At 41.8% G+C, this 26,688-nt stretch overlaps 1 protein-coding gene across 2 annotated transcripts in view; it reads right to left on the reverse strand.

Moving 5' to 3' along the window:
- XIRP2 (xin actin binding repeat containing 2) overlaps positions 1-26,688 on the reverse strand; it is a 124,393-nt gene that overhangs the window by 89,939 nt on the left and 7,766 nt on the right. Inside the window, exon 1 of one of the 2 annotated variants that reach the window (XM_063318232.1) lies at positions 5,500-5,641. The exons of the other annotated variant lie outside the window; for it this stretch is intronic. The gene's annotated coding sequence lies outside the window, so the exon portion shown is untranslated. Of the gene's footprint in view, positions 1-5,499; positions 5,642-26,688 lie in introns of those variants that run through there. 2 annotated transcript variants of the gene reach the window in all.

The following is a 26,688-nucleotide window of genomic DNA, read 5'->3' on the forward strand; positions in this document are numbered from 1 at the left end:
TATCAGCTCAAGCCAAATGTTTGCTTTTAGGTAAACTGACACATCTGACTTTTGGGAAGACAATACAGTCACAACATTTCTTGCACAAATCCAGTAACTGGAATATTCCTCCAAGATAACATATTCAAGAGATCATTTGTGGCAAATGATGTGTATTCAGTGAAAAGATTTTGTGAGGGATGAGCTTATACAACAAATATACAGTAATATAAAAATTGAGAGCCAGTTTGGTGTGGTCGTTAAAGCACCAAGCTAGAAATCAGGAGATTGTGAATTCTAATCCTTCCTTGGGCACAAAGTCAGCTGGGCAACCTTGGGCCAGCCCCGCTCTCTCAACCCTAGGAAGGAGGCAAGGGCAAACCACTTCTGAAAAATCTTGCCAAGAAAGCTGCAGGGACTAGTCCAGGCAGCCAGCACTGACTTGAAGGCACAAAGAAAGGGGAAAAAATACTCATACCCAGAAGCAAAAACATAATCGGTTCTGTTATATTCAGATTTCCTTATTGATAAGATCAGATTTATTTTTGCCTGTAACATATAATTTTTAAATGGTTGGAAACAAAACCTAAAGCACTGTTTCATCATCAGATTCAACTCTGAGAAAATGCTATCTTTTTTTTCTCAAACAGATTCTCATGACTCAGACTCAGCTTTCCCTAACCTGGTTGTTATGTACTAGACTGTAATTCCCATAACCCACAGGAAGGCTATGAAAGGATGCCCTAACTGATCCACCTTGATTCAATTGCCGTACCATCCACTGCTGTAACTCTCAGGACAGAGATAAACTGGCCAATTTTAATTATGCTCAGATAAGCTTTTAGGACTGGACTAGCAGTTGCAAACCATCTTTCAGCAACTGGAAAAAGAGGTTTCAGACTTCAAAACTGAAGGGCAATTTCAAAATTTTCAAAGGGTTTTAAGGGGCAGGTGCGTACTGTTGCTGCAGCAGCTCTGAATTCTGTGGTTTTGAAATGGCAGCATCTACACTAGCAACACCATTAAAAATACTCCCTTAACTCTCCAGATTGAAGAAATTCCCTTTATTTACTAACTCTGAATTATATAACAGCATTTTGTTTTTACCTAAAGTAGTGTCTCCATGTCACATGTTAGGCTCTGAAGATTCTTTTGGCTGTTCAACCAATCCCAAAATATCTACACCAGCTTTCCCAATCTGACACCTTCAGAAATGTTGGACTACACTTTCCATTATTCCAAATGGGGACAGGCAATGCTGGCTGAAGGTAGTGGAAGTTATACTCTAACACAGTGTTTCTCAACCTTGGCAACTTGAAGAGGGGTGGACTTCAACTCCCAGAATTCCCCAGCCAGCATGTCTGGCTGGGGAATTCTGGGGGTTGAAGCCCACCTCTCTTCAAGTTGCCAAGGTTGAGAAACACTGCTCTAACATATCTGGAGAAGGTCAGGTTGGAGATGGCTGGTTGAAACTATTGATTTGGACAAGCCACATCTGGCCAGTTGCAAAACCACCATGCTGTCTCCCAGTTTATTCAAGCACAGTTCAAAACATTGCTCTTAAGCTAATTACTCTGAGAATCTAAAGTAGTGCTTTCTCTTGGATGAATCTGACTGATTATTGAGATCAACTGTTATGACCCTTCTCTAGGTTTCTCCAATATTTGAAGTTAAGTGAATGGCAGCTGAGAAAAGAACATTTTGGGTTGTTTCGCCTTTTCTTTGAAATATTTGTCTCTGCAAATGGCTGGAGCTGATCCATATAAATGCATAATATCAGGAAAAGACTTTTAGATGTACCTGCCAAAGCCTTTAAGGCTTGGTTGTATTGCTGTCCTGCCAATGGAATGTTTTACATTGCTTGGATATTTTGTTGTTTAGTGCTGCTTTTCAGTTTTATTACCATTGTAGTTTTACAATTTCTAACTGCAGTTGCTTTTCCTTTCGTAGACTGCTTAAATTCTGTTTTATTGTAATCAGCTTTGAACTGAAAAGTAGTTTATTACATTTTCCAAAACAAAACATTACCAGACTTAATGCTCCTGAAGGCAGTGGTCACTATGCCAGATGAAAATTCCTAAGTGTATCGGCAATCTACACTTAATGCAGAAATCCTGATACATGTATGGATTTTCCCAGATGAAATGGATTTCTCATTCATTTTACTGGAAATAGTCAGCTTACAGATAGATTTCCCTGCAGCTGTGAATTAGTTTCATCTCCTTAATTACAATGACATGGACATTAACAGCAGATTCATATGCACATTTAAAGGTACAAAGATCTCCTGAAGTATAATTATCACATATATATAATTTTTGAGAATTAAACTGTCATGCATTTTCTTACTCACTGTGGGTAAGCAATCTCAGCATCAACCCTTTTTTCTTTAAGTACTAGGTAGCACATGGATGGGGAGGTACTGTCTCCAACTCAAGACTGAGTGGTTGTGGGTGTTTGGGCCACTCACATCTGGGGATATTCCGTCTCTGACTTCAGTCAGGTTGCACTTCACCATTCAAGAGTGGTGTGCAGTCTTCCTCAAAGAGAAGGTGGTAGCTGTGGCCAGGAAAGCCTTTGCACAGCTTCATTTGATGTATCAGCTGTGCTGTTTCCTAGATGGGGAGGCCCGTCAGGCAGTCATTCATGCCTTGGTCACTACATGGCTTGACTCCTGCAACACCCTATACATAAGGCTGCCCTTGAAGACCACCCAGATGCTTCAACTGGGCCAGAATACAGCAGCACAGGCAGTAATGGGCATGCCTTGATTGCCCATGTAACACCTCTGCTTCACAAGCTACACTGGTTGCCAGTTTGCTTCTGGGTGCAATTCAAGGTGCTGGTTGTTACCTATAAAGACCTGCATGGCATAGGGCCTGGCTATATGAGGGACCACCTGTCTCCCATAGTATCTGCCCAGCCAATTCAATCTAGCCAGCTGTTTTCTGGGTCCCTTTGATTAAATAATACCATGTATCAGGACTCTGGAAGCACGCCTTCTCTGCAGCAGTCCCTGCCCTCTGGAACAAGATGCCTTCCAAGATCTGGATGGCCCACGTCCTGCTGGTATTTTGAAGGGCCTTGAAGGCCTTTGATGAGGGTGAGTGAAGCCCCCTTTGGATTGTGTGCGTTTGCTTCTCCTTTGTTCCTGTTCAGTGTTTGTCATTTTTGCAATCTTTTATTTTTGTATATTTTTTTCTTATTTTTAATATTTTTATTTGTGAACTGCCCAGAGTCATTGGGAGTTGGGCAGCATACAAATTTTGATAATAAACAAGTTTGTTTCAGCAAACAAGCTGTGCAGAGTTAGGAACATTTAGTACTCAACTAAGAGTCTACCAAGAAACCCCAGAGCTACAGTTTAGACTAGGAAGTCAAAAAAATCTTCCAGAAGAAAACAGGGGCAACCGATTTCCATACTGTTGCCATGAAAACTGCATGGTTGTGTTCATCTGGAGTCATACTTAGGTTGGGAGCATTTTTGCCTTACTGCTGTTCAACTTGTACTTGTGTGGGTGGGGGAATAGATTTTTTCAGGAACCATTTATGTAATTTTATCATCCTCAAAAATATATACATAAACACACAGATACACACACACCATTGATCCTTGGCTAATCTGACATTAAGGGGTTAAGCAGTCCTTGAAAAAGATGGAGAAAGAACAGCCTAACATGATTCCTTTGAATGTCAGATGTTGAACGATGACAAGTATTTCATGATTAGAATGAAAGCTGCAGATAGACTGTTCACCCAAAATAATCTGCTTCATGAAGGACTTAAACTTTTATCTCACTGCTGTTCTAAGCAGAGCTCTGGAACTAGTTATGGGGACTTTGGGACTTAGAATAACAAATAAAAACAAAGCTTTGAAACATAATAAGGCTGATTAATATGCTTAGACTGAGATAATGGTGAACAGACAAAGGCCAACTAGATGATATAAAAAATATAGGAAATGTCTGTAAAGAAGAGAAAACTAAGCAAAAAGTATGGAAGAAAACTTCTGGAAAGATGCAAAGAAGTACCAACTCTACTATAAATGAGGAGACACTACTCTTTAATTCTTATTTCTAACATTTTAGTTTGAAAAGTTCTTAGTGCAGAAAATCAGTACAAAATATCATAATGTATAGTGGCTGTTAAAATAATATTTTGAAATATTCTTGTGAGGGGAAGAAATTCTGCTGAATGCTGGGTTCAGTAAGGGACAACCTGGGTTTTAATTACCTGCTAAAGTTTAAACACAAAGCTCTTGCAGGGGAAAAGTTTTAAAAATTAAGAGAAAGCAATTTGGTGTCTGTTATCATTACAAGCTTTTCACTCATAGTATCTAGATCTTCCTTTATGCAGTGCTAATTGTAAGGCAGTAAGCTATTGGGTTATATTTGTCATAGCTGGACATACCTTTTTATTTTCAGCATGTCTATTTTTATTAGGATTGCAATTTGCTAATGGTCTTTAAATACATACTTGCAGGAAAGAGATAGGGGGATACATACTGATTTTGATTATCTTCCAACCATATTAGCCAAGGTGACAAAACAGGGGCAATGATCTCACTGAAGGAACAAGTAATAGATAACGTAGCATCGTATTAGATTAACAGTGAAATACGTAACTAGTGGCCAAATAACACCCACCTAACCCCAAAAATCCTGGTTATCACTATCCTGTATTGTTTAAGATAGATTGCAAAGAAAATATCATACAAATCTGCCAGCTATCATGGTGAATATCTGATCATATTTAAGCAAAAAACACAATGTACTATAAGAAAACTTAAAGAACTCAGTTCTCAAATAAAAACCACCTATATAAAATGTCTGCTAATTTTCAGTCATGTGTTCTAAAGTTTACTCAACACCAGCTAGTCTTCATAAATATTGTGATCCTGAACTGTACAAAAAGAAACTATTAGCAAAAATAAACGTTGTGAACTAAACACCACAGTTATTATTTACAGACAGGATTTGTTAAGAGGCACAATAATGAAGGCTGCCCCTCAGACTGACGTTTCTTCCAACAAAATAGGATCTGGCCTCAGGAGAAGTTTAGTTCTGCTTCCTATGGAAATTGGGGCAAAATGGCTCTTTTTTGTCCTCAGCCCCAGCTGCTCCAAAATCAGTAAGTGTGGCTGAGTGCTGAACATCGATTCAGACTTCAGCTTCCAGAGTTACCCCACCTGCAACCTGCTCTATTCCCAGCAGCAGACCTAGAAAATCAGCTCAGGCCAATAAAGCCAAACAAAGCCGGTCGCAGAAGTAGTTCTGTGAAAAGATCCTTGATCCAAGTAGGACATGGATTCCAAGCATTAAGAGTGACTCCCCCCACCACTCAATTCTAATTCAAAAGCCACTTGCCTCGGATTTCTTCTTCTTCAACAGCTGCTACTACTCTGGACAACAGGATTCTATTTAAAATACCCATACTGTACAAAATTCATGCCCTGAGAGAAACACCTGATTTTTTTTCACTGCTGGCCCAAATACCCAGATTTGTTACAAAGCCACTTACCTTTTCTCCTGTTCACAACTAACCAGTAAGAGGCAGAGAGTCTTGATAGTCCTCTCTTAAAAGTCCTCTCTCACTTTCCTTTGTGAGACAAAGTTCCCAGTCCCCTGAATGTATAGTCTAGTGGAGACCAGCTCCACTGAAACCCACCCCTCTCCTTCTCTCAAGCAAGTCACTAGAGACAGCTGGTTTTATTTTAGCCCTGCATGCGCACCATGGCGCTCGGCACCTATTTTTAGGGGCTGAGGAGTGCAGGGCCGGTGCTTGATCCAGCTACTTGTTCTAGAAATCTGCTTGTAAAGGCCATCTTATAGCGCCTTTTGTCATCTCTCTCTGCTTGGCATGACAGCACTTGTGCAGTCAATCAAGCGTTCACTGACCCAGCCTTCTCCTCGTGAGATGGTTGTTTTTAGAAAAAAAGAAACCCAGGCTATCCTAGTCATCACACCCCCAGATACCCCCCCTCAACTAACACTCCCTCCCCTGGCTCTTCGCTGTGCTCATTCCATTAATTCACAAGGCAAATATGAGAAGTCTGTTTCAAGGAAATGGAACACTGTGATAAACCCAGAAAAGCTGAAGGCGTTTAGCCGAATCTTTCAGTGCCTTTCAAAAGTGGAAAAGCAAGGTTTTAAAAAACAGTTGACAATTAAAGAAAGCTTCCCTGTAGAAGTTGGGAGGAGAAGTGAGCTGAACTTCAGGCTGAGAAGTAGGTTTTAGCATCAGATTCGTTGTTGGTATAGTATGTTCAGTCATACTAGCAGGATACTCTTCACAGTCTCTTGGTTCTGTCAGGCAATCTGGAAAGGCTGATGACCCCAACCAAAGCAGCAACATAGGCCCCTATTCCTTTGTCTGGACCAACGAACTCTCCTAAGTGGGAGGGGGGAAGGGGTAGCTCAGTTTTAGTTTTGATAGGAGTAATGAAGTTTTTCATAGGAATTCTCCAGGCTGTCACCTGAGTTTTAGGCTATCATTAGGTTTCACCTGAAGCCAAGTTCATCAGAACTATCTGATGATGTGAAACATCAGAAAAAATGTTGAGGGAAGACCTACAACATTTTATCTCCCAATAGGAAAGCAAAGATGCTTTTCCCCAAATAAGTACCAGTGAAAGAGGGTGAGGGTGGGGAACTTACAGTATTTTATATTTGCTGGAAAGAAAAAGTGTGTTCAAAACAACCAAATGGGAGGTGCAAATGACTGCAGGCTGCTGGGCCTTTTTATCTTTTTGTAACACCTCAATCTCTGTCTTTTCTTAATTCCTTTCCTGTTCAGTTACTGCTGCCCCTCCCTTCATCTTTGTTCCCCCTCTTCTCTTCCTTTCCCAGTGCAGTTCCCTTTCTTTCCACATTCCTCTTATTTTTCCTCCTTTTTCTGTGATGTTTCTGCTAGAAGGAAGCTTGTGTGTGTGAACTGGCAAGTTTCTGTGTAGGAGAATGGTTCATATGGATGAGAGAGAATGGTAGGTATATTTTATATAGAAGATTAATTGGCTTTATAAATGGAATAACTTACGTTTAGGCAATTCATTATAGTCAGTAGTTATTCATGTAATTAACCATAATTTTTGTCCTAGATCTTAAATTTCCTGAAGTAAGCTGCTAGCTGATTAGAAGCTATACTATACACACACACACACACACACACACACACACGCTTGTCCATATTCAGGCATAGGGAAATTGAGGATGGCATCAGTTGGTGTTAGCCACCCAAGGTTGACAAAGTAGACTATTTCACAGGAATTTTGTCTGGGTACATAGCTTCTTTTTCTGTCTATCCTTTTTTTTTTTTAGTGGGAAGGGCTCATTTTTAATTCACAATTGTCTTGCTTTTTGATGAATATATTAGGGAAATATGTACTATTATGCTAGAAGTAGGCATTCCTCATTTCCAATGTGAAGCTGATTTTATACACCAATCTGCATGAATACCGAGTGTGCTATAAAAAGAAGAACATTGATTCCAGGGCAGTTTTGAAAATTCAGTTTGTTTAATTTTAGAACCACTTCATTCATAACATTTGTTTTTATACAGGTTTAAAAAAATACTAGGACATACTACAATAGATGTAGATCACACAAACATGGAAGCTGTTGCTTCTAAACACAAGTGTATATTACAAAAGAAATGCTGCTACACGTTCACACGTAACAGTGGCAGGGTGTGTCACCTGAAGTTTATGCTCCTCACTTATCAGTGTTTAGCTCAAAACAGGGCCTGGCTGTTCTTCAGTTAGGAGAAAATGAGGCAACTGCCTTGGTAGCAAACCTGGTGTGTCATGAAAAGGCCAGAAATATATAGATGTGTTTATTAACTTTGTTTTTTCATTGCCAAGGGGGAATGTGCTGCAGAACTTTTTCTGACTCAAGTGCAAAAATAACTTTATCAGACTAGAACACTATGCACCTTGTGGGGTGGGGGTGGGGGCAGAGGGGAAGATGCCATTTGCTGTTTTTACCTCAGCAAAGTATCATAGGATGGGTACTACTAAATTAAATGGCTTGTTTCTTTGTCACATTCTATAAACAGAATCCAGGCAGCAAGTCAGGACTACAGAAATATAGGCCAGTAGCTTTCAAAACTTAAATGATTGGACAGAGGGGAGAAGAAGCAGGAGAGGATTTCTAGATTGAATCCAGAATCCCCAACTCCCTGCTTTTTCTAATCAGGCCCTTAGAACAGTAACTAAGAATAGCAATGCAAAAAGTAAGATTCCCCTCTACCCTTCTGACTAAGCAAACTCAGGCAGAGTCAACTTTCAAGCTTCCTAGAAAAGTCTGTGTGATAAAATGAATAAAGTGTCATCAGCAATATTATTGAAAGGATATCAAAACTCTGCATTTCCAAAATAAAATAAAATAAATCAAATCAAATTCTAGTGTCACCAGGTTGCAGGGTTGATTATATTCCATTAACCCAAAGGTATCCTGAGATTTCTGAGTGAGAATATTGCCCTGAAAACTGCAAAGGGCTCAGAATCTAATTGGTAATGTATCTCCTCCACTGATTAAAGAGAGTTATGTGTTTCCTCAATTGATTAAGGGAATTATTTCCAGGGAATTGCCATTATGTGGGAATGCTTGCTGACTGCCAATTTATAACCCAGACAGCTACCTCATGAAGTACCTGTAAATTGGCTGTATCAGAGCTGAAGCAGGATACATGGTAGCTTTCTTACTTCCAAACTGAAATTCTACTTGAGCACCACCCATGAGATCTTTGGAGTAGCATATCAGTGCTTATTTGTCCCCTGCAGGATGGCTTTTATATGATTCAATCAACCAAATAAACAGAATCTTCCTGAGGAATTTTCATTCCACAGGATGTACACTATTTATCCCTTCGTCACTGTAGATTAGGAAATTGATTGGAAGACATTGTCTTGTGAAAATCAGCTAGTGAGCATGTATGTATCATTTACGATCAAATATTCATCTAAAAGCCAACCTAAATCCTATCATTGGGAGGAAGAAGCAGCTGATTCCGGGGTGATCAAAAAAACCATTTATATTCCCAGTAAAAAGAATGCATGGGGTCATCACAAAATCTGCATGGATGATCGTGTCTCGTAAATAGTGCGTGTAAGCAAGAAGCATGGAGACATGTACATTTTATACAATTAACCTATAAAATCCTACTTCAATGAACACGGGACTTATCTAAGGGTTCCATAGCAGATGTGCTTCACTTGGGAGTACACCCTATTGCAAAGTAATATTGGGGCCTCCCTTGCAGAAAGATGGATAAGATAACAACCAATAAAACTACTACTTTCCCTCTCATTTAAGAGTGACTACAATCTTGGAATCTCTTGAACTAGAGGGGATCTCCTTGTGCAGCACAAAGCAGTTTAATCTCTTCTTGCTCTAAGCATGCAGCAGAGATCAAAGAGCCATTCAGGGCCCTTTTTATGCAATTAGCACCTTTTGCCCATTGAATGCTATGCAGTCCAGGTTTCCTTTTCCTGGCATAATACTGTCCTGTTCCCTCCTGAGTACAGCCTCAAAGCCATGGTCATTTGAACTCTTTGACTCTCACAACTATCTTTGAATTCTGCTACCTGCATAACCCCTATTTACCTGTGCATAGCACTTTTTGTGGGCTTTAGTTCATCTCTAAGACTGACCTGGATTTAACTTTCCTCAAGAGATCAAGGAATCTTATCTAATATATTTTCCTAAAATTACTATTCTGGTTCCTAGAGCAGAGTATCCATTTTTCCTTGCTTTTTTTTTTTTTTTGCCTTATTTGCCCAGAGAGATTCATTTGCCCAATACACCCAAACAGAAGACTCTCTCCATAGTCAATCCCTTGTTAAGTCCAAAGTCTGATTCCATATGTAGCATTGCATGATCTGTAAAGTTGTAAGGCCTTGCAGAGGACTAGTTCCTATGTGAATTGATATTTTTGAATTGAATTATGATTGGTTAGACAGGTAATCTAGAGCACTGGGAAGCTCAGTAGAACCATTTTGTTGCCTTCTAAATCTATTTTTGTACAAAATTATTGTGGTTCCAGGATTCCTAATAACCATTACGTTCTGAATTTATTTTGCCAGAACCACAGTTAGATATATCATCCAGAGACTGGATTTCTGTGTAAGGGTGTTCAGAAGGGTGTAGAATTAGCTTGAAGGTTGATTTTTGTTTGGTTGGTTTTTGTTTTGCTCTTTGTGAATTCATAATCTAACCATGAATATAAACAATATGACCTTTAGCAATGGATGTATGTACCTGACCCAGCCAGTATCGAAGATGTGTTATGTACCCTTACATCTCTCACCTTTGCTTGAGGCAATTAAAGCCTGAAATGAATAAGGCAATGATCTACATTATTTAATCATATGACAGTTTCTTCACATATTTAAGAAGAACTACAATACTATGAATAACATAGATCTGTCCTCTGAATGTGTTAAGCATGAACTAGTCTCATTCTACTTTGCTTATGCTCAAAGATTTGTACTTTGATCATTGTACAATGAGTGAACAAAACTGGCCAAACTGTAAATGATAATAAATCTCTCAGTGGCAAAACTGTGAAATAATCTGGAATGTATATTTCAATATCCTGTGTGCATTATATTTCAAGCAGGAGGATTTTAAACATTCTAATCTTATTTACAAATGTCTCAAGGAGAAAACACTGCACACTGTTATCAGTTCTTCAAATGCTTGTCAGATAAAAGAAATACACCAAGTTAAATGTTACTGAAATACATTCCCTTCAATAGGTATAAGAATCCAAGTCCTCTGGTACACATAAAGTGCTATAAATGAGCAATAACTCTGGGGTGACATTGTTATAAAGCAATATAAGTACAAGGTGAACTCATCTGCATGCAATTATTCACATTGTTTAAATTATGCTGATCTACCAGAAGCTACTTATACTCACTGCTACTGTTTTATTTTTAATACTTCAGATAAGTTCAAGGTTGCTGGAAGCCATGCTCCTATATAGCTTAGGGAGGGTTTTTTCCTCCTATATCCTAGCCTTTGCTTCCTTTGTAAGAGCACAGCTACTATAACAACATCCCCCTCTTGCTTTTACTAGGTGAGAGTGTGCCATTCCTATTTTAGTTTCATTTCCTGTACTGAAATACATTATCATCCCCAACCATAATTCCGGTTAACAGGGAACAAGATTAGACAGGGGTAATGACTAATTAACAGTTACTGACGGCATTTAAATTGTCTAAATTACAGGTCAATCCTACAGTCTTGATATGCCAGGCAGTCACTATCCCATTGCTAGCCCTAGCATAATATCACTGAACCAGTAGCAGGGCCAACAGCAGAAGAGCTGCAGAAACAAAATTTAATGTATCAACACAATCACTCCCACATTCCTTGCTGCTACCCATCAATTACACAAGTACTGCCTCTGTCTTATTTGTATATTAGAAGCAATGAGTATCTGATGAAAGCTGGAAATTCAAAAAGCTACATGAAAATTCACCAGCAGTTGCACGTGCTTTCTCAAAATTCATGTTTGTGTGCTCTTTTAATTTACATATTTTTCCAGGCCATTTTCTAAAAAAAAAAAAGCATGGTTTTGTGTACATTCTCCTTCTGTATTTGCATTTTGTGTGTACTTACCCTGAATATCTGAGGATTTGAAGTCAGTCAATGCTGTAGCTATAGCCTCAGAAGCACAGACTCTGCACTTTTCATCCTGTTGACCAAAAAGGGATTCCCTCTTTGTTCCTTTCTTCTCTTTCTGCTCTGCTTTCGCCTAGTTGGAAGATTCTTGAACTGGATGGTTCCAGTTAGAGTTATCTCAAGATTTCGCCAGAGCAGTTCTCCCCAAAGTTTAAGTGTGCATATGGCAAATGTATATAAAATATTGGGGTTTTTTTCACTCCTTGTTAAAGGATGGAATTGTTATTGCTTTTATTGTCTGACAGTAGCATCAGCTTTTGGAATAAACGTGTTGCATCAGAGGAATAAGAATGACAGTTTATGTATACTTATTGAGCCTTTGAAAGCTGCCTGGGAAATGAAGGAGCAATGAGGACCTCATTGATGGATTTCGATGCTGGGTAGAATTATACCCATTTCATAACTCTCTGCCATGAACTCTGGAAGATGCACAGGGGCAGTCTCGCAGGAAAACAGCGGGGTTCCTGACTGTTATAGCTGCTGTGGACTTTTCATATGATGTGCATGACATTCAGGGAGAAGAACAACCTTGCTTCTATGTACCTTGCCTGTAGGAGTATTAAAAAATATGGAGAAGGTGATATGTAATGGGTTCTGGAATGATCCGGTGAGGAAATGTCAGTTAGGACTTTTTGCCTCATGCACTTTCTACACTTGGAAATTCTCAGAAAGAAGACAATATAGTCCTTGAAACAATATTCTATTTCGAGAAAGTTATACTGGGCACTTTCTGATCTACTCTTTGGCTTATCTTGCAAACCAAAACAGGTTGGAAATGAATGGTCAATCATGGCAATAGGAAAATAGTATGTCTGATAGTCAAAGAGCCTACAATCTCAATTTATTCACTGATGCACATGAGGAGATGTTGTGACCTCTAGAGCCCTCTTTCTGCACACATCATGTTGAAAACTATTACCGCTCATGAGTGCAGGACCTCTGTGTCCATCATCTGAAAATTCTGGCCACTCATCTTTTTTCCCATGGGTCTTAGGATATGCTTTGAGGATCTTTTCTAAAGAATCCTGAGGTGGGAATTCTGTAAAGGTTCTGAGAAAAAGAAGGACATTTGTCTGCCTTTATTTTTGTTCTCATTGATTGTTTTGTCTGTAATAGTTTCTGCCCCATCTCTGAGGTTAACTTAACATAATCTGGCCACTGGTTTCCTCCTCTTCTGCCATCACACTGATACAAAGACATTGCCATATCAATATAACATTTCCCTACCAGTGTAGTGATGCAAGAGGATTTAGGAGCCATCTGGTCTACTCACCTAGCCAATATAATTCCAGGAGAGGATCAGGCTGTTAACAACTTGCAAAATTAATGAGAAGCCAATCAAATTCAGTTTTGCCCAGTTTCTTATTTTCCGATGTTAAGTCCCTTCCATGCATCTATCAGCAATTTACTTTAAAACTGCATGAAAGAATTCTAGTCATGAAAAATCATAACTGCACTGCTTAAGTCCATGTTTAGAAGACTAGTAAGGCCAAATCCTTCAGCAAAAGATCGTTACCCTGTCATGGTGCTGGAGCTTGAGCACCTCAGTGATGCCATGAGCTAAACTGTGAAGGGCCACCCAAGATGGGAAGGTCATGACAGAGAGGTCAGACTAAATGCGATCCCTGGGGAAGGTAATGGCAACCCACCCCAGTATTCTTGCCGTGAAAACTAAATGGATCAGTACAACCAGAGATATGTCGGTATACCATCGGAAGATGAGACCCCCAGGTCAGAAGATGGTCAAAATGCTACTGGGGAGGAACAGAGGATGAGTTCAACTAGCCCCAGACGTGATGACGCAGCTAGCTCAAAGCCGAAAGGATGGCTAGCAGCCAACGGTGCTGGTGGTGAATGATGAATCCGATGTTCTAAGGATCAACGCACCATTGGAACCTGGAATGTAAGATCTATGAGTCAGGGCAAATTGGATGTGGTTACTGATGAGATGTCAAGATTAAAGATAGACATTTTGGGCATCAGTGAACTGAAATGGACTGGAATGGGCCACTTCACATCAAATGACCACCAGATCTACTACTGTGGACAAGAGGACCACAGAAGAGATGGAGTAGCCTTCATAATTAATAGTAAAGTGGCTAAAGCAGTGCTTGGATACAATCCAAAAAACGATAGAATGATCTCAATTCAAATTCAGGGCAAGCCATCTAACATCACAGTGATCCAAATATACGCCCCAACCACAGATGCTGAAGAAGCTAAAGCAGAGCAGTTCTATGAGGATCTGCAGCACCTACTGGACAACAAGCCTAAAAGAGATGTTATTTTCATCACAGGAGACTGGAATGCTAAGGTGGGCAGTCAAATGACACCTGGAATTACAGGTAAGCATGGCCTGGGAGAACAAAACGAAGCAGGACATAGGCTGATAGAATTTTGCCAAGACAACTCACTCTGCATAACAAACACTCTCTTCCAACAACCTAAGAGACGGCTTTATACATGGACTTCCCCAGATGGACAACACCGAAATCAGATTGACTACATCCTTTGCAGCCAAAGGTGGCGGACATCTATACGGTCAGTAAAAACAAGACCTGGAGCTGACTCTAGTTCAGATCATGAACTTTTTCTTGCACAATTTAGGATCAGACTCAAGAGATTAGGGAAGAACCACAGATCAGCTAGATAGGAGCTCACTAATATTCCTAAGGAATATGCAGTGGAGGTGAAGAATCGATTTAAGGGACTGGACTTAGTAGATAGGGTCCTGGAAGAACTATGGACAGAAGTCCGCAACATTGTTCAAGAGGTGGCAACAAAATACATCCCAAAGAAAGAGAATACCAAGAAGGCAAAATGGCTGTCTGCTGAGACACTAGAAGTAGCCCAAGAAAGAAGGAAAGCAAAAGGCAACAGTGACAGGGCGAGATATGCCCAATTAAATGCAAAATTCCAGAGGTTAGCCAGAAGAGATAAGGAATTATTTTTAAACAAGCAATGTGTGGAAGTGGAAGAAGACAATAGAATAGGAAGGACAAGAGACCTCTTCCAGAAAATTAGAAACATCGGAGGTAAATTCCAGGCCAAAATGGGTATGATAAAACAACAATGGTGGCAAGGACCTAACAGAAGAAGAAGAGATCAAGAAAAGGTGGCAAGAATGTATAGAAGACCTGTATAGGAAGGATAACATTATCGGGGACAGCTTTGACGGTGTGGTCAGTGAGCTAGAGCCAGACATCCTGAAGAGTGAGGTTGAATGGGCCTTAAGAAGCATTGCTAATAACAAGGCAGTAGGAGATGACGGCATCCCAGCTGAACTGTTCAAAATCTTGCAAGATGATGCTGTCAAGGTAATGCATGCTATATGCCAACAAATTTGGAAAACAGAAGAATGGCCATCAGATTGGAAAAAATCAACTTATATCCCCATACCAGAAAAGGGAAACACTAAAGAATGTTCAAACTATTGAACAGTGGCACTCATTTCACATGCCAGTAAGGTAATGCTCAAGATCCTGCAAGGTAGACTTCAGCAATTCATGGAGCGAGAATTGCCAGATGTACAAGCTGGGTTTAGAAAAGGCATAAGAGCTAGGGACCAAATTGCCAATATCCGCTGGATAATGGAAAAAGCCAGGGAATTTCAGAAAAACATCTATTTCTGTTTTATTGACTATTCTAAAGCCTTTGACTGTGTGGACCATAACAAATTGTGACAAGTTCTTAGTGGTATGGGGATACCAAGTCATCTTGTATGCCTGCTGAAGAATCTATATAACGACCAAGTAGCAACAGTAAGAACAGACCATGGAAAAACGGACTGGTTTAAGATTGGGAAAGGAGTACGGCAGGGCTGTATACTCTCACCCTATGTCATGAGTACTTATGGCGAGCAGGAGGGGGCCTCTATCCAGGGGGGAAAATGCATGCATAGTACTGAGGAATTAAGCAGCCATTCAAAGAGACACAGATCAGACCCACCTTAACTTTCGGGGTTTATCTGTCTGGGTTTTTCTCACGCTTCTTCAGTTTGTTAGGATTTTCTGTCTTATGTAGCAGTAATAAACACTAGAGACCTACTCCTCATCTCAGCGTGATTTCTGACTGTTAGGACATCAATCCTAACAAACTCCTACTCCCATTGAAAGAGGGAAGAACAAAGAAAAATAAAGGAGAGACATTTGGAAAATGTCTTCGGAAAACCAGGAAATTTGGCAAGGCATCCAACAACTGGCAGCAGCCCTGTAACAACAACACCAACAAGTAGATCTCCAGATCAACACATTACAAGCTGCCATGCTACAGCAGTTACAACAACCAGCTCTGATTAACCCACAACTGGTGCCAGCCGCAGCAGCAGCTCCACCAATAGTCTTGAGATCCCAGGGCAGTCTACCAGAGAAGTTTGGAGGAGAAGCAGGACAGTTGAGAACCTTTTTCACACAGCGCACAATGTTTTTCGACAGCAGACCATCAGAGTTTCCCACAGACAGAACCAGAGTCACCTTCATTCTAAGGCTGCTAAAGGGACCAGCAGCCACATGGGCTATTCCCATGGTGGAGAACAATGACCCAATTCTCAACGGCTACCAGAATTTTCTGGCAGGGTTCCGAGCACACTTTGACGACCCGATCAGAGACCTCACTGCCAGCCGGGAAATTTGGAAGCTCAAGCAAGGCAACAAGAGAGTGGGAATCTACATTGCTGATTTCAAGCTGTTAGCAGGAGATCTGGACTGGAATGAGAGTGCCTTGAAAGACCAATTCAAACAGGGGCTGGATGAAGAAATTAAGAATGAATTAGTGCACCAGGGAACACCAGCTACCCTAGAAGCCTTATATCAGTTGTCTGTGGTCATAGATGCCAGGCTAGAAGAGCTCAGACAGATGCAGCCGGGGAGAGGCAGGGGCCTCAGGATGCTTCCAGGATTTCCAGCTCTCTCCACAGCACTTCCTTACTCAGGACCAGAGGAGCCAATGCAGATTGGGGCGAGCTTACTTCCGAGGCTGAGAGACAGAGAAGGAGAAAGAGAGCCCTTTGTTTCTACTGTGGAGTCCAGGGTCACATGGTGAGAGCTTGCCCAGCGAGAAGCCAAGCAAATTCCGTAAGAGCCGCAGGGCAAGCAGCTGAAACAAGAGCCACCTCCGCCTCTACTTCCAACCAGGGAAACTCCGTCGGTCTCCCTCCACAGAGCTCAGCAGGGAGACCATCAATCAATTAAGAAGGGCTCATTCCGAGGATTCCAGGCAATCCTTTTACTACTTACCAGTAAGAATGCACGTAAACCCAGAGCACCAGGTCAAGCTAGAGGCCCTCATGGATTCTGGAGCTTCAACCAATTTTATTGATGTACAGACTGTACAAGACTTCAACATCCCGACCATAGAATTGCCATGTCCCATAGAAGTGGAGACCATTGACGGCCAGACCCTCAAGGCAGGGCCGATTAGAAGGTTCACAGAACCTGTGCAACTAACAACGGGAGACCACACTGAGTGGATCCAACTTTATGTTACGGCATCACTTAATGTGCCTATAGTCCTGGGCACACCTTGGCTGAAGATCCACAACCCATTGTTGAACTCAACTACGGGAGCAATCTCCTTCCCGGCTAAGGAATGCCAGCACCACAAGATTCAAGCCGCTCTCCTCTCTCCAGCAACCAACACAGTCACGGAAGCAGGGGGGGTCCAGTCGCCAGCCAAGTATGCAGATTTCGCAGACGTTTTCAGCTAACAAGAGGCTACAGCACTACCCCCCCATAGGGACTGTGATTGCACCATTGAGTTGATACCAGGAGCCAAGATTCCAGCAAGGAAACAATATCCCATGTCCCCCAAAGAACTAGCCACCTTAAAGGATTACTTGCATTCTAATCTCCAAAAGGGGTTCATCCGACCATCTACTTCCCCAGCGTCTTCTCCTACCTTCTTCGTACCAAAGAAGCCTGACCCGTTGGCACCGGCAACCCAGGAGGAACCCATGAGAGTGGTCATGATTTCAGTTCCCTCAATAAAGTCACGGTCAAGGAAAATTACCCACTCCCCCTAATATCTGATCTGGATCGCTTACAGAAAGCATGCATTTTTACTAGGTTGGACCTCAGGAATGCGTACAATCTGATCCGGATGAAAGAGGGGCATGAATATCTGACTGCCTTCGACACCAGGTTTGGTAAATTTGAGTACTTTGTTTTGCCCTTTGGCTTGTCTAATGCAGGAGCCATATTTTCCAGATTTATGAATCAAGTTTTCTCTGATTTACTAGATAAGTATCTGGTCATTTATCTAGATGACATATTAATTTTCTCTGAGGATGCTACAACTCATGTAACCCATGTACGTAATGTCTTACAAAGACTGAGAGAGAACAAGCTGTTCGCCAAGCTAGAGAAGTGTGCCTTCGATTTAACTGAATTACATTTCCTGGGCTATAAGGTATCAACAGAAGGCATATCCATGGATCCTTCTAAGGTCCAGGCAATTCTCTCTTGGCAACCCCCCCGAAATGTGAAAGATGTACAAAGATTTCTAGGGTTCTGCAATTTTTACAGGCGGTTCATAAAAAACTTTAGTGACAGTGCTAGAACCATCACACAGCTTTTGAAGAAAGGATCAACATTCATTTGGGGGGAGAGAGAGCAAGCAGCCTTCCAAGAATTCAACCAACTCTTTGCATCCCAGCTGCTGTTAAAACACCCTGATCCCATGAAGCAATTCATAATGCATTCAGATGCTTCCGATATTGCCATTGGGGCGGTGTTATTGCAATATACAAACAAAACCGAGAATACATTACTTCCTTGTGCCTTTTTTTCATGCATGCTCTCACCAGCAGAGAGAAATTATGATGTTTTTAACAAGGAGTTGCTAGCAATTAAAGCAGCCTTCCAAGAGTGAAGGCACTGGCTAGAAGGTGCAGCCTTTCCTGTGAAAGTTTGTACCGATCACAAGAATTTACAGCTTCTACAAAACACCAGATCCCTCACCCCATGCCAAATCAGATGGAGCCAGTTTTTCTCCCGTTTCAATTTTGTTATTTCTTATGTTCCTGGGGCACAGAACTGTTTGGTAGATGCTCTGTCTCGATCCATTCAGGCAACCCCCACCACTCACCAGGAGGTAGAGGCTACTATATTACAACCTCACAACTTTGATCAGTCTAGGAGGGGGAACCAAACAGAGATTTTAGCAGCAGGCACACAAGCAGAGGACCTATTTACAAGAGTCAGAGCTCAGCAGCAACAAGACCCGTATGCCAGGGCCAGGATGGATGACCTCCAGAGGGGCCCACAAGACACTGCCTCACCATTCAATGTGGAGGCAGGAATCTTCTGGCATAGTGGGCGATTATACATTCCCCCCTCATCGAGGGAAGAAGTACTGAGACTTTGCCATGACCATCAAACGGCAGGCCACAAAGGTGTTTTCAAAACTCTCCATAGAGCTCTGAGAGACTACTGGTGGCCTAAGATGACTGCAAACATAAAGGGCTATGTGGCTTCTTGTCATACCTGTAGACGAGCCAAGCCTCTCCCAGGGAAGCCCACAGGACTCTTGCAACCCCTACCCACCCCCAGTGTCATGAGTAATGATGGCGAGCAGGAAGGGGCTCCCATCCAGGGTGGAAAACGCATGCGTAGTACTGAGGAATTAAGCAGCCATTCAAAGAGACACAGATCAGGCCCGCCTTAGCTTTTGGGGTTTATATGTCTGGGTTTTTCCCACGCTTATTCAGTTTGTTAGGATTCTGTTTATGTAGCAGTAATAAACACTAGAGAACTACTCCTCGTCTCAGTGTGATTCTCATTGTTAGGACATCAAGTCAGCCTTGGGATACAATCTCCATGGATTTCATCACTGATTTACCCCCGGTCCAGGGGCTGACTTCCATACTAGTGGTGGTGGGCCTTTTCACAAAAATGGCGCATTTTATTCTGTGCAAGGGCCTCCCATCTGCACAAGCCACAGCGCAGTTGTTCATGGACCATGTTTTTAGGTATAGAGGCATGGTAAATCACTTGGTGGGTGACAGAGGCCCTCAGTTCACTTCCAGGTTCTGGAGGGCGCTTTTCCAGTCATTAGGGGTCCAGATCCACCTATCATCATCGCATCATCTGGCTAGCAACGGGCAAGCTGAGAAAATTAACCAATGGTTACAGCAGTATCTCAGGTGTTACACCACTTATCAGCAAGACAATTTGCCAGCCCTACTCCCCATGGCAGAATTTACATATAATAATTCTGTACAGTCCTCTACCAAGATGTCTCCTTTCCAAGCACTCTATGGGGTTAACCCTCGGGTGTTGCCCACCTCTTCCCAGCAGGGAGCTGTTCCAGCCACAGCTGATTTTCTTAAAGAGCAACAAGCCGCACAGGAGTTGTTAAAGGAGCAGCTGAACAGGGCAAAGAGTGCTTACAAGAGAGCTGCAGATGCTCACAGACAAGAGAGGCCAACAATTGCGGTAGGAGACAAAGTGTGGCTCTCTACCAAGTTTTTGACCTCTACCAGACCCTCCAAGAAGTTGGACTCTAAGTTTGTGGGCCCTTTCACTGTGGTACAGCAGATAAATCCAGTGGCTTATCGCTTAAAGCTGCCAGCATCCATGAAAATTCATCCAGTCTTTCACAGAGCCTTGCTAGCCAAAGACCCTCCCCCAAGTGCCTTACGATCGCAACTGCCCCCCCACCCCCAGTAATTGTGGAGGGGGAGGAGGAATACGAAGTCAAGGAAATTCTGGACTCTAGGAGGAGGGGAAGGGGCATCCAATATTTAATACACTGGAAAGGGTACCCTGAGGAAGAGTGCATGTGGGAGAATGCCAGAGATGTGCATGCACCAACGCTGGTTCATCAATTCCATCAGCTTTTCCCTCACAAACCCAAGCCTCGCACTCTACCAGAGATTCCTCACTTGGCTGAGCAAGCAGAGGAATCCCAAGCAGAGGAGTTCGTAAGTTTGTAGTTTCCATCTCCCGCCTTGACACCAGTAACAGAGGAGTGGGGGGAACCACAGCCCTCCACCTCGGGCTTGCATTTCCCAGGGGGGAGGGGGGACGACTCTTCTAATTATCTAGCTATTTTCCAGCAGCAGCCACCTGGGCCAGAAGAGTTATCAGACCTGGAGAGCAACACTGATTCGTCCTTGGAGGAGTTTTCCTTTGGAGACTTTCCATTGTTGCCCAATTCCCATGGGAGCTTAGAAGGAGACATAGACTCTTATCAAGCCTCTGGAAGGGAGGGGGCTGAAATGGAATGTGAATCTGGAGGGGAGGGTGATGTCATGAGTACTGATGGCGAGCAGGAGGGGGCCTCTATCCAGGGGGGAAAACGCATGCGTAGCACTGAGGAATTAAGCAGCCATTCAAAGAGACACAGATCAGACCTGCCTTAACTTTCGGGGTTTATCTGTCTGGGTTTTTCCCACGCTTCTTCAGTTTGTTAGGATTCTGTTTTATGTAGCAGTAATAAACACTAGAGACCTACTCCTCGTCGCAGCATGATTTCTGACTGTTAGGACACCCTACCTATTCAACTTGTACGCAGAACACATCATGCGACAAGCTGGGCTTGAGGAATCCAAGGCTGGAGTTAAAATCGCTGAAAGAAACATTAACAATCTCAGATATGCAGATGATACCACTTCGATGGCTGAAAGCGAAGAGGAACTGAGGAGCCTTATGATGAAGGTGAAAGAAGAAAGTGCAAAAGCTGGCTTGCAGCTAAACCTCAAAAAAGCCCCCAAGATTATGGCAACCAGCTTGATTGATAACTGGCAAATAGAGGGAGAAAATGTAGAAGCAGTGACTTTGTAGTTCTAGGTGTGAAGATTATTGCAGATGCTGACTGCAGTCAGGAAATCAGAAGAAGCTTAATCCTTGGGAGAAGAGCAATGACCAATCTCGATAAAATAGTTAAGAGCAGAGACATCACACTGACAACAAAGGTCTGCATAGTTAAAGCAATGGTGTTCCCTGTAGTAACATATGGCTGCGAGAGCTGGACCATAAGGAAGGCTGAGAGAAGGAAGATCAATGCTTTTGAACTATGGTGTTGGAGGAAAATTCTGAGAGTGCCTTGGACTGCCAGAAGATCAAACCAGTCCATCCTCCAGGAAATAAAGCCAGACTGCTCACTTGAGGGAATGATATTAAAGGCAAAACTGAAATACTTTGGCCACATAATGAGAAGACAGGACACCCTGGAGAAGATGCTGATGCTAGGGAGAGTGGAGGGCAAAAGGAAGAGGGGCTGACCAAGGGCAAGGTGGATGGATGATATTCTAGAGGTGACGGACTCGTCCCTGGGGGAGCTGGGGGTGTTGACGACCGACAGGAAGCTCTGGCATGGGTTGGTCCATGAAGTCACAAAGAGTCGGAAGCGACTAACGAATAAACAACAAGGCCAAATCAGTCCCACTGCAACATGTAGTTCTCTCATGTTCCAGGGAAGAAAATGATTCTCTATGATGAATCTTCATTTACATCTGTAGTACAATCACAAGTTGGATTTTATTACTTTGATGTGCATCGTTAACTGTATTAATACCAGAACATGAATCAATCTCTGTCTCTCTCTCTCTCGCATACAAACTTCTGAAATTAATGAGCATTGATGACTTTTTAATATTGTCAAATAATTCTAAAGTATTTCATTTCCACAAAAAGCAGAGTAGTTGTAATGGGAAGCTTAAACTGAAATGTAAGCTGATTTTCCCAGGAAGCATTTAAACAAAAAGGAGCATCCAAGCAATCTGGATTCACAGGGCATTGGGAAGATAATAAAAATGAATGTTTGAGTTTATTAAGCAGTATATCAGAGATAGAAAACATTTGTATATACTGCTTTTAACCTCCAACATCCTTAATGGCTTTCTGTTTGGCAGTTCGACAGCTTACTCTCAGCAACAGATAATGAAAGACTACATTTTGAGTCAGCAATGAGATCAGAAGGCTCTCTGGATTAAACAGGAAGCAGTGTACAGAAAGTTTCTAATGAAAATAGGATGAGATTAGGAAAACACATTTCATCCTATGGCCTAAGGCTTGTCTCCACTTGCACTTTACCACTCAGAAACATGTTGTGATAGCACAGTCTTCCCTTCTTAATCCCACAATGTTGTCCTTAACTTGCCTCCAACCCATGAGCAAGACAGCCTTAAGATGTCCTTAGCTATACCAGTGTAACAGTAATATTATTCCAGCACCATCCAACAACAGCTCTAAGGTATGCAAAATCTATTATGCATCATCACCCACTATCTACAGGGTAGAATCAGAGATATTTGTGGAAGTGTTGAGAGGTGGTCATATTCTTTTTTCACTAGCCAGCTTCTATCACAGCCACTTTTCTCCAGCACTGATTCTCTCCATTAACACTTTGTTTCTTGAGTTCCTTTCATGCTGGGTAACTTCCCCATTTTTATGTTAGATACCAACTTCTCCCCAGGTTTCTAAAAGGTAGAGCTCCTCTATCTCATGATTGAGGTTGGGAGGTTTTTTCACTTTCACTATTCCACTTTCATAGTTCATTTAGTTGTTTGTTTGTTTGCTTTGACTTCGTTGCCATCTAACTCCAGGCATCTCACAATATAAAAACAACACATATATAACAAAATAAATAGCAGTGCAGTAAAGGAAAGAAATGAAATGACAATTACAACTACATCAGAACATATGTGACACATGGCAAACTTATCTAACAAGGGCTGGAGAACAGCCAAGTCTTTAAAGCCTTCTGGAATGCCAACAGGGTGGGAGACATCCAGATCTCAGGGGGAACATCATTCCAGAGGGCAGGTGCTGCAACAGAGAAGTGATGCTTCCTGGGTCCAAAAGATGGCACTGTTTGATCAAGGAGACCCAGAGTTGGCTCTTACCAGCTAGGCAGAAACCATGGGAACCAGGCCCTGTGCAATGTAGGACTTTAGAGGTGATAACCAGCCCCTTGAATCACACTGAAAACCACACTGGCCACCTGTGCAGCTCATGAAGCTGGGATGCCATGTGGGCATGCTGAGACAGGCCGACCATTGCTCATGCCACTCTATTCTGAAGCTTTGGAGTGGTTTCCAAGAGCAGCCCCATGTAGAGTGCATTGCAGTGGTAGAGCCATGAGGTGGCCAAGGCCTTGAGTGACTGTCTGGAGGCAATCTGGAGAGAGGTGCAACTGGTGCACCGGATGGAGCTGTGCAAAGGCCGCCTTGGCCACAACTTCCACCTGCCCTTGTTGCAGGAGCTGTGAGTCCAGGAGCCCCCCCCCCCACATTCCATATTCTGTATTCTTAAATGTATCTTTATCTTAACATCCCCCAGCTCAGCTTTTCCTCATTGCATTAGCCAAAGAATATTGAGGATATTGAGGTTAAGCTTTGTCTGCTTATTTGCCATTTTCCCATATTCTCTGGTTTTAGTCACTCTCCCAACCCACTCCAACCCACAGGAAGTAAGAGTCCTATAACCTCAACAGTCCTATAACCTATAACCTTAATACTTTTACTTCTCCTGCTCTATAGGACCTAGCTAGTTGCACAATCAGGGCAGGGTCTGCCTTGCTCCTCTCTGGAGCTATTTCTGCCCAGATGTCTTTGTTTCACGTTATAATCACTTGGGAGATGCCCAGGTAGGGTAATGGTGGGGAGTGAGACAGACAGCATAGTGTGAAGCTTCCCATTCTTGCTGCAGAGCCTGCCTGATGGATGCTTTCCCTGATGCTGTCAGTGTGCTGAAAGGGCCAAGAGAAGCAGAATAGGGACTGGCAGCAGGGACAGCAAATTATGTGCCCACATTGTTTTGTGTTGACTGATAGGTTCAAAGCAATTTAACTCAGTAATGGGGAAAGGCCTAATGTGTATTTTAGGGCAGAACACTAAACGACATTTCACAAGTTGTTATAGGCACATTAATCTGTATTGGCTAGATTATTTAAATGGCTGGAATATGAATCTCCAGCTTTATCTATCAATAAAACAGGACAGGTGTATCCATGCATCCATTCTGTTTCCAGAGGTCAGTTAAATTGTTACAAAGCTCCCAATTAATTTAGAAAGGCAGTAGCCTGGTGTTTGCATCCAGCAGTTAGTTCTCTGGCGGTATACTGCTCTTGCATGTGGGGAGTTCATTTAGAGAGATTGGGTTGAGTTTTAGCCATGAAGAAACTCTTCTTGGTACATTTCTCCAATTTCTTTCTTTCAGTGAGTAATCACATCTCATTCAGTTAATTCCATAACTGAAGGCTGTCTGTCTCAAATCTACGTATAATCAATTTCATTGGTTGACCTCAAGTTTTGGAATTAAAGGAGAGAAAGAAGAATGTATCCAGTTTTTCCACAGCACGGATAATTTATTACCACAATTCATCCCTTCCCTTAATCAGTTCAGCTGCTCTCTGCATACCCATTTGGCCGGGAATGATGTATCATCTCATCCAACGCATCTGAGGGACACCAGAATAAGGCAAACTGCTTTAGTCTCTCCTTTTACAGATTGGGCTCCAGCAATCAATATTCTTTTTTCATCTTCCCTAGATCTAATGCCCAGTTTCAATATCATTGGCTCAATGACACATTTAATATTGTATAAAAAAAAGTAAATGTCCTCTCTCTTAACCTAGCTTTTCTTCTATTAGAGATGAGCTCTGACACCTTAAGTAGGTAAAGAAATAAACAAGAAACTGAAATCCAGAAAAAAGAGAAAATGCTAAAGGCCTCAAGAGTGTTTCCTCCATTGTGACTAAGAATGTATGCTATGAACCAGGTTTCTCTTTCCATACACATTTCAGGACAGCTGTGTAATCACTGAGTGCATTTGAAAGGCAGAAGAAGCCACCTCTTTGCTTCAGCCTTTCAACCCCTGCTGATAAAGCTAATGATACTAACCCGCTTCACAAATGTTCTATCCACCTTGCCAATAACATGCAGGAATGTTTGAGATGTTTGATATTTTCCAATCCATATGCAATTCCCAGAATTTACCTAGTTACCAGATTTGGCATTTCTGTTAAATGTTCAGACTGTCCTACTTTGTTTTAGTTAGGGCCATGAGATCCACCAACTAGAACCCTGTGCAAAAAGACCTTCATTTAGAAGTACAGGTATATGTTTTCAGTCTCAAGATGAATGGTGATCACAGATTTTTGACACACACCAATCATTCCTGATTATCTCTAACTTTCTTCATTCCAGCAGATGTTTAGGGTAGGGGGTAGACCTTTTGTGGCTACTGCCACTACTGCTGAAAAAATTGGAGTCAGATATCACTATTAATTTACTGCAAACCTTACTCCAGAGTCATCAACCAGTAGATTCACATGTAATTTTTGCCTACTTAGGGGCACATTAGCCTACTAATATGATTGTGGAAAGAAAAAGAGAAAAACCTGAAGCAATAAATATTCCAAGAAATATCACTTATGAACAAATATAATCAATCACTCTTTTTTAGCTATGAACAGACTAATGTATCCATGAAACCAAATAAACAGATATTTTGATTCATTACAGCTAAAGGGCAATTTTGAAGAAAAATTCAGCCCTATGACAATAGACACATAGTAACTCTTTCAGAAATGGGTATGAGTAATACACATGTCAGAATATTCTCAACAACATGATTTAACTGTCCAGTTTGGTATATCATGGAAAGAAAAATGAACTGTTATCAAATTGCGTTTCAACCCTTATGCTATATCATCTGAAATCATTTGGCTAAAATGTTTTGATTGTTCCTGAGCCAGTGACACAACTTAATCACTATGAATATGGGAGAATCTGCTAAACCTGTTCAAGATCCTGATTTATGAATCTTAATTGTGGAAAACAAGACAATGCTCTCTTCAAGAGCATATGTCTGAGGAAAGTCAATTTTCCCTGACTGAAATCTTGAGAAATCTGTTCATGCAACTGGACAGCATACTATTTTGGTTAATGCACAAAAGGTAAGATTTCAGCTATATGACAGCAATCTGTTTATTCTCTCCTCCTATCACCTCGCTTCCTAAGGATTTATTTAGCAAAAGAACCATAAAAGACAGCTCTTCTCTTGAGGATGACAGAATA

This window comes from Candoia aspera, chromosome 1 (assembly GCF_035149785.1).
Source record: "Candoia aspera isolate rCanAsp1 chromosome 1, rCanAsp1.hap2, whole genome shotgun sequence".
Lineage (NCBI taxonomy): Eukaryota > Metazoa > Chordata > Lepidosauria > Squamata > Boidae > Candoia > Candoia aspera.